Source organism: Seriola dumerili, unplaced genomic scaffold (genome assembly GCF_002260705.1).
Source record: "Seriola dumerili isolate Sdu_G_001 unplaced genomic scaffold, Sdu_1.0 BDQW01000322.1, whole genome shotgun sequence".
NCBI lineage: Eukaryota > Metazoa > Chordata > Actinopteri > Carangiformes > Carangidae > Seriola > Seriola dumerili.
Window position 1 is genome coordinate 100,322 of NW_019174577.1, and position 15,020 is coordinate 115,341.

At 41.0% G+C, this 15,020-nt stretch overlaps 1 long non-coding RNA gene across 1 annotated transcript in view; it reads right to left on the reverse strand.

Moving 5' to 3' along the window:
• LOC111232218 overlaps window positions 1-10,658 on the reverse strand; it is a 41,027-nt gene extending 30,369 nt beyond the window's left edge. Inside the window, exon 1 of the long non-coding RNA XR_002665537.1 lies at window positions 10,578-10,658. This is a non-coding gene — a long non-coding RNA (uncharacterized LOC111232218). The remainder of the gene's footprint in view (window positions 1-10,577) is intronic.
• Between the last annotated feature and the right edge of the window lie 4,362 nt (window positions 10,659-15,020).

A 15,020-nucleotide genomic window follows, 5' to 3' on the forward strand; every position in this document is an offset into this window, starting at 1 on the left:
TGAATATGGAGCAGGAGGGGGTGATAGAGTGAGGGGAAGAGACAGAGGTAGTATCGTTTATCACCTCCAGTCAGGGGGGTCACTCACTTCTCCCTGTCATTATCTTCAAGAGGCTTCACCCCCAATCTGTCTCTATAATGGTGGGCTTGTTTGGACACAGTCAATTTTATGGTCTCATCCAGGTCCTTAAAGTGTCTATTTGTGTCAATGTGTGTCTGCATGTGTTCATGCGTGTGTGTTCAAAGTGATTAGAGCAATAATCTTGTGCTTAAAACTGGTTTTAAAGCAAAACTTTATATATGCTTTATCACTTTCTGGGGGAGTGTTTGACGTGAAGATTGACACCACTCTCATATCTGTCTCTTCAATATGAAGCTACAGCCAGTTGCCGGTTAGCTTAGCTTAGCACAAAGATTGGAAACGGGGAAACAGCTAGCCTGTCTCTGTTATATCCACAAAAAAAATCCACCTACTAGCAAACTAAAGCTCTGTTTATCTCATTTCTTTGTAGCTAACTAAAAAATTGTGCTTCACACAAATCCTGATGAAAGCAGAAAATTGTTATTTTTACACTTTGAATTTTAGACATATTGAACAAACTACCATGACATTTCTATAATTTGGGAGTTTTAAAGGCGCTAGTAAGTGGATTGTTACCTCCAGACGGAGCCAGACTAGCCATTTCCAGTCTTTATGCTAGCCTAAGATAACTACTGCTGGCTCCTGATACACACAGACACGAGAGTGGAATAAATTTCCTCATTTAACTGTCAAAAAGCAAATAAGCTTATTTTCCAAAATGTCAGACTTTTGCTTTGAATGTAAACGTGTGATGGATTTTGCGCTTTGATGATGTTACCAGTATTAATACATGCATCAATGTGAACTCTTCTACATAAAGCATGAAAAACTACTCCATTAAAAGCCTTTCATCCTTTGCAGTAATGTGTAATTTATACTCACAATGGTACAAAAAAAATGACCTGAGATCTTGCAGCAAAACACCTCTGCGTACTTCACTGAAAGGTTATCGAAAGTCTTTGACAAGAGCAAACAACCTCGGTTTCATGCTATTATTCTGCAAATTACCATTTTTTCTTCTTCTTCAAAACAAAAACAAGCTTGGGGCACTCTGCACATGTGTTTTCATTATTGTAAACTGCAGTTGGTTTTCAGAGAAACCAAAGAGAAAGTGTGAGCCACAGAAGGTAAATCACCTATGACGTCTGCAGTGTCACACACATTGTCTGACTGCTCACGAGCAGAAGCCGGGGTCAAAGAGAAAAACAATCTGTGCAGCGGAAAAGCTCTCGGTCAATTCTAACCCAGAAGGCCCTTTGGTATCGCCCCGGCTCCGGTGACATGGGGGCTGATGTGTGGGTGTCGTTTACACGGGGAGGCTCTGCATACGGCCGGCCTGCTGAGGCTGAGGGCACATTTATTTGAGTCAGTCTAATTGACATGTTGGGATCGATGGGGGAACAGAAAGCCTCTCTACAGAGTCCGCCAATACAGAGCCGGTCCCCTGGGCCCCCACACGCTGGGGCCCGCTACCCTATCAGTCACAACCATAGCACTGAACTAAAAGACACCTCTCCCCCTCCAACCCCTCCCCATATCACTTAAACACACACACACACACACAGACTGGGAAACAGACACCAAACAACCACCACAGACACACATATACACACACAGACAATCAAACACACAAAATCCCTATTGATCATCACCCCCCTGTTGTACCAGGGGCCCCACACTGTTTTGGGGGAGGGAGGAGGGAGGGGAGCATAGCAGGAGGGTCCCGGATGATCCACTGATCCCACCATGGACAATTGGATCACACTCAGAGGTATCTACTGGAGGGCTGGTGATGTGTCACTCAGGACTCCTTTGTTACTGGACAACCCTGACACATAAACTACATCACTAATAGAGTAATAAAAATGACAAGGTGTATTTTACCTCAACATCAGATTTTAAAACTAACAGCCCTGCCGACCCTGTCTCCTAAAAATACATTCATAAACGACTAAGCTGTAACAGTAAATTGTTTTGTGCATGGGGAAACAAATAATTCTGCATATATTTTGTTTTTATTAACATACTGAGGAAACATTTGTGCTGAACAAATCTGCAAACTATTCACTGTCAATGCAACATATTTAAACATTTAATCTGTTTTGCCTACAATATCTGCTCCTGTTTTTACGGTCATATTTAAGCAACTCAAAGTACTTGGATTAGGTAAGCCAATGGTCTACTACCACTGTCACACAATTCTCTATTAAGTATTGAAAAAATAGTCTGACATTTTTACTGAGATTTAATATTGAAAAATAAAAAAGTTATATGTAAATCCATCCATGCAACTCTTCTCCTCTACACATCTATGCAGTGTAATTCCTTTTTGCCATTGAACATTATCATGGTAACATAGGGTATTTTGGCAAAGGAAATTAGCACATATAACCCTTTATTTTAATTTTATTTAGTTTGTTCTGCCAAAAAACAATCACTAACCCTAATCCCGTTTGAAGATATTGGACCTTAAGAATATCAGAATCAGACTACATTTGTATGTAATTGTTGTACAGCTATTTCTTAGGTTGTTAAACTCCCCTAAATACCTAACATTAATACTGAGGACATTTCCTTAGGGATTGCTACAACCCCGGCTCTCGCTTGTATTTGGTTCACTGACCCTAACATTTAAACCTAAATGTTCCAGACTTACATAGTACAGTCTTCGGACTACCAGTGACCCAACAGATCGAGTAAAACGGTTCCAACAAAAAGCACAATTTGGCAACACAACTGCTGACACCTCAGACTCCTACAACCTTCCACAGACACAGATGTTTTAACGTATGGCTCTTCTGAGAGATTTACCATCATAAATCATAACCACTGACAGACACGAAATAACAATCCTCAGTTTCCATCACTGTGTGTGTGTGTGTGTGTGTGTGTGTGTCTGTGTGTGCTCCAAATGGGCTAATGAGTGGAAGACAATTTCTGCAGAGCTTAAAACCCATGAGGCAGCAGCACCTGTCCCTCGTCTTTCAGAGCGCTGTAGGAAAAAGAGGGACAATGGGGAGGTGGAGGAGGTGGGGAACAAATCTGTCTGGATGATTACAGTGCCAAAAAAGCAGATGTTTGTCCGTAGGTGAGTGTGTTACTGAAGCTGGGCCTCCCATCACATGTACGCATCACAGGGTCAGTGTGGCTGGCGGTGAGCTCAGGGTTTACCTCAACCTCCCCTATGTGCATGCAGACACTCCTCTCTAAGCCCCCTCGATATCCTCTTGCACGTGCTTTACGCACTATAAGCCCCCACACCAAGACACACACACACACACACACACACACACACACACACACACACACACACACAGACACACAACATCACGACCACACACCCCACACACACACACACACTATCCCCTCTGGTTCGCCCATTTAAAAAAAGGTTTGTTGTCTATGGATTTAGCCTTAAGGGGCGAACGAAATCTGACCCCCACCTTTCTTTAAACCTCAATTCTAATATACGGCAGCACCATTAAGAGGCAACAGCTAATTACAAAGGATATGCCGCTACCGCTAATGAGAGAGGGACTGTTGTAGAGACTGGAGCTGGATACATACTGGAGTTTTTAATTAGGCGGCAAGGGGGAGAAAGGTGAGGGAAAGATGAGCCAGACCATGAGGGAGTAGTTTTCTTGGGCCCAGGACGCTTTACTCTTTGACTGGCAACAAATCACCTGCTTGGAAAGTGGGTGGCCCTTTTGTTAGTTCCATATTTCCCTGTTTTGTGGACTTTCCTTATTGAATTTGATTTATATTTGTAGCAACGGCTGTTCCACCTGAATGGGGCAGAAGTAAAAGCAAAACATATTTAGTTAAGGGAAGAAAGATTTTCTTGCTAGTTACTGCTATAAATAATAATATAAAAAACGCTTTCCTGCACAGAAGGAATGAGTTAAATGTTTCAGCCCTGAAGGCAGCTAGCGCTATGACATACTTCTATTTCAGCCATGACCTAAAAATCTGACAGCATGACTTTTTTTTTTTTTTGTGCTCCATCTCTAATGCATGCATGCAGACCTTCTCCGATTCCCAGTTTTTCCACCATCTTCATCACCCTTCCAGCTGGTGGTGGCAATTGTTGTGTTGTATTTCATCCTCTGAAGCCTCACAACGTAATTTCACAAAATTATCTGATTGCTCCCACTTCTGTCTCTATCATTTTGGTAATGTCCTGCTGGCATGTATTCTCTGCCAAACTGAGAAGCACAGATTAACTAAACCAGTGGTTGTGTAAACAGTAAAACTGCACTTGTTTCATACACCACTAAGCTGTAAACATAATAGTGCTAGTTTAAAAAATGTGTTGCGACCATATTGCAAATTTGGCATTAAAACAGACAATTATTTGCATATTCATCAGTCACACGTTTAATACTGTTATCATTGTTAATGCTGTAAATGCTTCTTTAATATCATTGTCCTTGATTCTGATAAACATATGGGGATTTTCCAGTCCAATGATTTTCTTGAAAGGTCAGTGGTGACAAAATATTTGGTCTCTCATCATTTTTCTGTAAGCATTCAAAAGTTCCCTGAATTTTTTTTGTTTGTGTCTGTGTGTGATCTGCAGCTGCTGCCTTTTAGTTGTAGTGTACTAGAAATGACGTCAAGACAGTGAGAAAGGCGAGTCTCTCTCACTCGCTGCTTCGGGTTTCAGTTTGTTACCATGGCAACCTGCCACTTCCTGCCAGAGTGGGTCTTCCTGTGTTCATTCATTTTTGTGTGCACGCTCCAGAGGAATTACGAAGCGCTGTGTTTACATTACCATATATGGGGTTTTATGAACAATGGGCACAGGGCTTCCCCCAAAGTCAAATAGATACCATTAACAGTATCAACACACACACACACACACACACACGCACACACACACACACACACACACACACACTTCACACAAAAACATAGCCCTGTGCTATGCTCCCTATCAGGAATATAAAACTGCACCCATTTACACACAATTATCTCCACTTACAGTCAAATGGAATGTAAATGTGTATGCTACTTGACATGGGATTTCAAGGGACTGTAGAACAAAGGATAATATACATATAAAGCAGTTTATGTTAGGTTGGAGTCTGTTATTTGATCTTAATGTAAATTATACTGGGGCTACACAGCATTACACCGCTCTACACAGCATGGAAGCAATCCATTTCTCTGTTGTTAACAAGATTGCGCCAAACAAACAAGCATTTTTAGAGCTTTTCACCTTCTCTTGCAATTTCTTTTGTCTCTCTTGCAGTTGAGTTTGTCTCTCTTTGGAGGAGGTTTGATATTCACCTTCTGTCAGTGGAAACTATGTTAAACCCACGCACACGAGCGGTGTTTCCTCACTACACGCTCTGCAAGCCAAGGCAGCAAAATGAGGGGAAAGACTGAGAGATAGCAGTCAAGAAGTGTCCTTATTTTGTGTTCAAGAGTGAAGGATCTCTGTCCTTTTCTAAGCACTGACTCCTGTCATACATATTTTGGGCTGATTAGCAGGATCCCTGCCCTGCCCAGCATCTCAGAGGGAGGGGCAGACAAGATCACGCGCAGCTCAGCTCAGCTCCCGGCTGGAGAAAGGCCAACTCATTTACATTCAGCGCACGAGGCTGCATGCACTCTGTCTGTATCCATGACCTCAGCTGTTTCCACATACTGTAAAACCATTCCATAACTCCTGGCTCCACATTCACTAATGGGGGCCAAGGGTGGATGGATGGAAGGGTGGCTGAATAAGTGGGGCAAGAGGGATCGAGGGGGCGAGTGTAGACGGCAGGGTAGGAAGAAGCAAAAATGTACATTTATCTGCCTCACTCTCTCACTCCTTGTATCTCTCCCTCCCTTCTGCCCTCATGCCCTGCCAGCTCTGGCTGCCACAAATACCTGTTGGAGGGCGTTCAAACTGCTGGCCTGCCCTTTTCATTGAGCGCTTAGCACGAGAAATCACATCGTTTGTACAGGAAGCATGGTCAGCACCGAGCAGCAACAGTACACTTCTCACAATTAACTCCGACACAGGCCTAATTAGGCTACAAGCCTGGATATCTACTGTAGGTGAGGCTCTTGAGACTCCAAACTGAGACCAGGATTGTACTTTATTAATGCTGGATTGTTCAGGCCAGTTCAGCATTTACAGACATTTTCTGCCATACCAGGCTGCAGTGTATAATTATATCTTAGTCTGGGTTGATGTTTGTATTGTCAGGGCTTTTTTGTGCTGAGATATGCTGTGTAATGCTCTCATGTAATGTGTCAACAAAGGCCGTGAAGGGAAGAACATGTGCTATTGACTTATGTGGCAAGGGCACATCTTACTGTGCTGCTTCAATGTCATTCAAGCTACAATCATTCTCATGCAAGGCTTAAAGAAAAGAAACAAAGATTGGGAATGTGTGATACGGCAGCTCTGTAATACGGTCTACGTATTACAGACAGGGAGACAGGGAGAGATACAGAGAGAGCAAGAGAACTAGGATGAGGTGAGGGAGGCTCAGCCAGTTTCACCCCCACAGCTGCTAAAGGTCACTGGAGCAACTGCTGAAAGGTACCTGATCTTTTTCTCAGAAGAAAGACAGACAGGTGGAGGACACCAACAAAAAGAGCATTTGACATATGACAGTTGCCAGAAACCTCCCAAGTGCTAAATCTGTAAGTAACAGCAACCCTCGCACACACAGCGTGCGGATGTTGACACACAGAGACAGCCACAAAAGGAAACTATGAAGTAAAAGGTTTGAGTACACTACTACAAAATCACAAAAGTTGAAGTGATCCACATTTTTAGGAAAATGAGAGTAACCTGCGATGTAATTGTAACCAATTACTAACAAGACCAACTAAAGTACAAAAAACATGACTATTGACAAAGCAATCTAACTTCAAGGTCCAGCTGGTCTGGAGCTTTCAATCATATCATATGATCTTCAATAGCAGATGTGAGTCCTCATGAATGCGTAGATGTTGAAATTTCACCTAACTTAAAGTGATTTATCAGTGTGTAAAAGTGTAAATTTGAAGATCTCCAAGTCTTTGAAAACTGGGCAATTTCCATCTGTTGGTGAATATCATGAGATATGATGAAAAGCTCTAGAACAGCTGCTAAATGGACCCTGAGGTGACAGTGTTTCTGTGGTCAAGAATGATCCTTGAAGTTCAAGCTTAAAATTGTTTGCACTAATAATGAAGAGTAAAATCTAAAACCGTACTCCAAAATTGACTTACATAAATAACAACTCTGTTATTTTTTTTGACTGTAGTGAAAAATGCTAGGTTAACTACCACAACTTTCATTTTCAATGACATCAGCAGAGGCAGTACATCACCGGCTACTGACTAGTTAGGGCAAAACAAAACAAAATACCCTCACTTCCCAACAAGCAATCAGCTAACATGAACACAATGTCAGACTGAATGAATGAATGGAAAGAAAACAGGAATTCAGACTATCAAGCTTATTCTAACCCACATTGCAAGGTAAGAATTTATTGCACTGAATGGTAAGACACTTATATCTGCCAGCTACCAGGACTGAAAACAACACATTTCAAGATTGGTGCACATATGGTTTGAAGCACAAGACGTCAAAGGTGTGTTCTCTTAATTGTAATATTAGGAACATGCAGACGTACTAGTCTACCCAACATGATTGGAGGCAGTAATGCCAGGTATATGCCTGATAAGAAACCAACTGACCTGTTTGAACCCTCTCATTATCAGTGCATCATGGTCTATTATTGGTGAGAGGGACTTCCACTCTCTGTACGTAATACTTTGACATGTATAATTCCCTTTCACAAGTATTTGTCTCAGTCTTAAAATAAATTACAGTGCCTTTGATAAAAGAACTATCTCTGAGCTCCAGAGGCTGATTTTGTTGCTAAGCAGCTTGATCCATTTATTTTACAGTACAGCAGGTTTGTACTAACACCGTGCGCTCGTAGCTTCAGTGGAGTTGATTTCCACTTGTTTTTCTCTCAGCTCAGTGGCTTTTGATTAGTGAGTGCCATATGTCTGGGTGGATGTACACATCCTGTTTACATAGTTTGGGGGGGTTTATTTTAACCATGACCTCTGTGGCACTACCCCTCGTGGGTCACGAGGTCAAACTCCAAAGTCGGCTCCACACTGATGGGGATGGACAGCTGAACACCTTTGAGTGTAATAAGTGCATATGTGTGTGTTCACTTGTCCAGCAAAGGCCCAGTGATGGCTTGGTTTCACAGAGGAGCTGTGTGTGTGTGTGTGTGTGTGTGTGTGTGTGTATGTGTGTGTGTGTGTTTGTGTGAGAAGCCTGAAAAAGATATCAAAGGTTCTCCTCACAGCCTCACAGCTGCATAAATATCCATCAGGTAATGTTTCAAACAGAAAGCCATTCTTCTCTTTCAACTGTGCAGGGAACAAACAAGAACAGACAAAAGACAACAAGGTCCCTGCTGACCATGCGAACAGCCCTGGGTCTTGCAGAGGAGGAGACTCTAAGGCCTAGCTCTGATGTTTATGCCCTGACCTGAAGAAAATGCATCTTCACTGTGTTCGCTTCATTACTCTCTTGTGCAGATGGGGCTTTCATCAGAGAAAAGAGATTGTTTGCCGATGTAAAATGATAAAAGCATCTACTTTAACAAGAGAAATGAAAACAAAAAATGTCAGAACAGTGGAAAGGGAAGGTTTTGAGGAACAGCGAGGTTTGAAAATTAAAAGTAACTTTTAGCCTTTAAATGTACAGCTATAATGGTTGTGTAAATATGAAGCTAGCCTACTGCTAGCAGCCAGTTATCTTAGTTTTTATACTGTAGTTTTCGTTTAATTTAAACAGATGAGATGTAACATGAATTACTGAATTATAGAGCCACTCGTAGTCAGATTGTTACCGTCAGACAGTGTTCTGGCTGTGGCTTCATATCTACAGCCATGAGATTGGTATAATCTTCTAATGAACTCTCAGGAAGAAAGCAAGTGTTAAGAAAGTGTTAAGAAAAAAACAGCATTCATATAAAGGCTAATCTATCTCTGCTGATCTGTGACACTGTGATTCTCCAATATACAGAGAAAACACAAACTTTTTTTGAATTACAGTAAATCCATCCATTTTTTCTTCTTTCAAAAAAAAAAAAAAAAAAATCTTTCTGTGGTTTTGAAAAAAGCGTTCAGAGCATGCACACAACACATGCAGGCTATACATACACAGACACACAAGTAGCACTCAAGTAAGTACACATATATGCTATGAACTTTCATTATGACATGAGGGTACATGATATTTGTGTTCTTGCAGTGCGACATCCTGGAATATTTTCCGTTACGCTTATATGTGTGTGTGTGTGTGTGTGGTGTGTGTCTGTGCGTGTGTATTTAAAGTGACGGGAGGATACAGCTGAGCGTGTCTTATCTTAGATCACACAACGACTTGTGAAACCCCAACTCTGCGGAACTCCTCTCAATCCCAGAGCCACAGGGTTTCAGTTTGCGGTGGCAGCTGAGTCTCTCTCTCACTCTCTCTCTCTCTCTCTCTCTCTCTGTCTCTCTCTCTCCCTCCATCTGTCTTTCTGTCTCTCTCTCTCTCTGTTCTTTTCTGTCTCTAAAGTCAGTTACATCCACAGACAGCAAGCTTGCAGAAAGCGGCAGATAAGTGTGGAGGCTGAGACTGACAGTCAGATGCAGTCATAAATAGGCAGTGACTTCTCAGAAGAGGCTCTTGATAGTTGCAGTATGACTGGAAGCCATGAGAATTTATAAGCGCACTGCTGCGCTTCGAGCTCATGTTATATCCAGTAAAATGCAAAGCTGAAAACGGTGAGCAGTCAAAAAGAGCAGAATCAGATTGGTAGGTACACCTGCAATATTCATTGTGAATATGTGTCAACATTTTCGCTTGTGGTTTGTTTTGTCTCGGGGGGGGGGTAAGTTTCTCATCAAACAAGCATATTGGCATTATAAAGTTTGGTTCTTTCTCTTTTTTAGCCATATTTTTTTTTAGGTTTTCAAAATTCATGAATCAAGAAAAATGTTACATAAATAAATAAATAAAAACATCCACACAAAGGATAAGAATTTTGGTATTTCCTATGTCACACACCTAAGGAACCAATCCCATCAACCTATGGGGACGGGGTCGGGCGAATTAAACCGGAAAGCTTGTCAGTACAGAGAGCATGAGTTTGCAATTTAACACACCCACTAACACTGATTCAGCCACTGTCAGTTTTCAAGCTAACAAATATCATAAATAAATAAAAGATGCTAACTGCGCTAACCATCCTAATATGTCAGCTAGTCACTGACTTTGGTGCACAACAGACTCCTCATCCGAGTCTGACTGAAACTCAAACATTTGGCTGAGTCTCTTCAATGTTTCCTCTAACTCAAACCATCTTGATACACTTTCACCGGTCAGCGAAACCTTGTCATTACAGAGAGCGACAGTTTGCATTAGCACAGCCACTCTGTCTGCTATCCCCAGTTACAAGCTAACAAACAACACAAACAAATAACTAGCTTACCTTTCTGATATGTCTTCTCGTCGCCAATTTTGGTGCAAAACAATATCCTCACTCCTGAACAAACTCCTGAGTCTGGGTCAGATTTAGGCTCAAACATGTGGCTGTGGCCTGTTTCCTCCACTAACAATATTAATAGATACCACCGTTTCACTTGTCAATCTAACGCAAGCAGCGGTGGTGGGCGGGGCCTAATCCAAATTTCTCAATGAGGAAGTAAGAGTAGACGTGCTCCCTGCCCCGTTTCCATTTTTGTCACTTTTTATGTGGGGGAAACTATGTTAAACAAAATATTAATCACAGCAGAGTATTTTTTTTACATAGTTTAAAATGTGTCTGGAGAGGAATACATTTTTTTTTCTGTTTTTCAGAATTAAATGACCACAGCAGTTCTGGTTGTATAATTTTCAATTATTTATATTTTAGCCTCACATTTCAGTCCATATCTATGTTGAGATTCACAATCAGATATCCTTGTGTGTAGGTCAATGCCAAAAAAGCTTTCAGTGTTAAAAATAATTGTGGTGGCTTTTGGACAGCAGCTGCTACCCAACATTAAACCAGGTTGAATAGCAAAGTGACAGATATTAAATGAACCATGGAGAGTTTGGGTTTACCTTACTGGGATGGAAGCTGATAAAAACAACATACTTTCCTCCATATTTGGAATTTCCTCTATCTATACTTGTGGTTTCGGGGAAATACATGACTATCAGCTATTGATCAGCAAATCAACGAATGAGCTCTCATTGATATTCTCTTTTCATCAGCCTTCTCTCTTATCAAACTTGGCCGGCCCAGCGTTGACCACAGGCCACGGACAGAAAGGAAGAGTGTTTGCTTATTTACAGAAGGCCACTGAGTAGGAGGCTTTCATTACCAGAATCGTCTCTGCAGAAAGAGGAAGGGAGGCCAGGCATCAGAAAAGGCCAAAGGAAACAATTTCTAGTCCTTGGCTATTATCAGGCTGAAGATGTAAACAACACAAGGCACCTGGCCTCTCCGGCTGGAGACACATGGCTTTTTAATCTGGAATTACTGACAATTTGTGTGGTAAATATCAGACATACAGGTCATCCAAGGCTTTTAGCTAAAGTTGGATCATTTTTGCCCTGTGGAGAGAGACCTAGTATTCTAGCCTGTGTAAATAAGAGTTACTTTGATTCCATTTTAAATTAGATTAATTTTTACTCATCATCAGGTGTAGATCACTGTAGCAACCCAAGCACAGAAGCAGATGTCTGTCATCATGCTATGTTGCACCTTCTCTCAGTGTGTCTGCTGTGTTATTGGCTGAGCAATGCTTTGACATATAGTAGCTTTGTCCTTTCATGTTCAATCCTCTTTCAGCTATTTCTTGATGCTCCAAGTCAAGCTCTGTTCTCAGCCTCGCTGGAAACAAGAGCAGGGAGCTACAAGTGCTGCTTCAAAACACCTTTTGCTGTAAGTACATGTGTCAGGAAACAGGCTTCACATGAGGCACAGCTCTTTCTCCCTCTCCAATCTGTCACTCCACTTTCGCATTCTGTCTCATCTTGAGCCGGGCTGCACTCACAGATGTGGAGAACATTTCTTTTGGCTCTCTCACTGAACCACCTGCCCTCTTTCAACCTCCCTCCACCCACACACGCACACACATAACCCCTGGTCTATGGGCCTTTTCAGCAGCATTTCATAGGTTAACCAAAAGTCTAAACTTTTGTAATTGGTTGAAAACTGCACCTGATCTTCAGTAGTCTGCTCAGATACATATATATATGTATGTATATTTGATCTAACATTATTAGCAGATACTGATTATTAACAGAATTTTTTCAGGAATAACAGTAAAAATTTATGATGAGGACATCCATATTTACACTGAGCTCTTAGGGGCCCCCTGACTCCTTGTGTCCCTGATCCCATGGTTGATGGGCTTGTCCACCTCCACCATTTATCAGCTGAGATGGTTCAGTCCAATCATCAATTACATTAGCTTTTGATATAGGGTAAAATAATATTTTATCCATGCAATTCCAAGGCCCTTTTTCATATGCTTCTAGTATCATGTTACCTCATGAAATAGATTCTCACATGAAATATTAGACAGCTTTCACGCAATGCTATTGAATGGGCCAGTAATGAATACTCATGGAGACAACCTGATGTACTCATTTTGTTTTTTATTTATTACCTAAAAAAAGAAAAATGTTCTATCACAAGTCACACTGAAATGTATTGCTTAAGAAAAAAAAATATATTCATATATTTTTTCGTTTTTTTTTTTTTTTCTCCTTTTTTTCCTTTTTTTTCTCTTTTTCGAAAACATATTGTTGTTTCCATTATATTCCACCAAAAACAAAAAGTTTTTTCGGACATCAGCTGCTGCCATGTCCCGACAACCTTCTCCCCCGCTTTTAAAAAAAATGCACAAAGAAATACATAATTCACAGTTACCATTTTGGTTTCATAAATTAATACAGTCACACATGTGCTACACCGGTCTAGAGCTAGAACATTGTAAATTGTATTCTTGAATCCTGTTATTTTCAATAGTTGGCTACAAGAAAGAACAGGCAACTTAAATGACGTGATCAGAATTCCACCAACATACTGTTTTTTACCCTCTCTGTAATGCTTTTGTCATCTTTTTTGTTTTGTTTCATCTTTTTGAGTTTCACACAGAAGTGAGGCACACACAGAGTATAGAGTATACATATACAAAAAAAAAAAAAAAAAAAAAATTAAAATAAATTTNAAATAAAATTTGGGAGGGGCAGGGATAAACTGTCCTTTGATAATGTTGTATCCAAGGAAAAAGGAAGTGCATGTAGTCTGGAGTCCTCAGAGGACCTTTCTTATTCTGAATTAGGGCTGTTTCTTGCCATCTAAGTACTGTGGTGTAAACTTCCTCGATTAGCATAAGTTACACAGATTTGTAGCTTTTTGTAGCTTGTTGGTGGGAGGACTGAGTTAAGAGGGATGTGAGGTTCGAACAACGGAGACCAACAAGCATGGCAACACAATGAAGAAATGGGACAAAGACCGTATTTGAGGAACAACACCGACTTTTTGAATAGTATTTGATTCACTCAAACAAGCTTTACCCCTAAAATCTACAACTCTCATGGCTGCGAATACTACAGTCGTGTGTATCAACCATTGAAAACAAGCTTAAATCTGACACTGACACTGCAAGGGCAACATTTTTAAGGCACAGAAGCCTTTGACATAATAGAGACTCCACCAGCTAAAAGCACTAAACAACAGATGCCCAGTGTCCTCAGTGACAAAAATGGCGCCTTGATGACAACAAGTCCGACAACGATACACACAGAAAGTTTAAAAACCAAAAAAAAAAAAAAAAAAAAAAAAACCATTCCCGCCCCCATTGTCCCCAAGTGTCTCATTTTTTTAGTGAAAGGTAAGGCCACTTAAAAAAAAGATGAGGTTCACCAAAAAGGTAATCTCTCACTGCAATCTCTGGGAGTGCAATTGTGGTAGGGTGGTCGATCGATCAGACAGACAGACAGACAGATAAAGAGACAGACGCCAGACAGATGCTTCTCTTGAGCAGGTTAGACGGACAGTACTGTAAATCCGCCGGCCTGTTGGTTCCCTGTGAAAACGCGTCCACACGAACCTCAGTTGGCATTCAGGCTGGGAGGAGGGGAGGTGGCTTATCAGTTTGTAGGCTGTCTGGGTCCTTGAGAGTCATGGGGGGTAAAAACCAGCGTTCAGGGAGTAGAGAGAGTCAGTTGCTCTTTGCTCATCATCATCTTCATTGTCACACAACAGGAATGTTCAGTGCTGAGCAAGACGTGAGTCCACACTTAACTTCATCTGTTTTGGTTTTGCGTCATAATACTTTAGCAGGACACTGTTGTTCTAACATTGAAAAATAAAAGTTACAAAAACCAAACCAACAAAAGCAGCATTGTTTATTTTCTTCACAAATTCATGCATGTTGTTAACCTTCATTCTCACAGCACCAGTTTCTTTTTTATTTCTTCCATCAATAGAAAAAAGATCAGTGTAATTTCACACTTCTGCATGCAAAGAAAAGTCACTTTTCCCTCCCACTTTTTTTTTTTTTTTCATTTGACGTCCCCATGTGTAGCAGCAAAACTGTGAAAGGCCTAACCTGATATGTCAATGGATGTACTGGTGGAGGCACTAGATAATGATGCTGGATATACAGATCCCACCTCTTCTCCCTCTTTGCCAATAAAAAAATAGTCATTATCATGAGGAATTGTGGTAAAAGTAGACACCACATGGGCCTAGAACTGGGAACCAACTTAGAATTTGATGTTTTATCCTGTTATGACCCATGCATCCGCTGCAGCTGATCATCATGATTTTGAGAAAACTATGGTGTCAATTGGAAGAAGACAAGTCGGAAAAGAACATGGGATAATCTAAATCAATTTACACTAAGGTCAAACATACACACACCCTCATAAA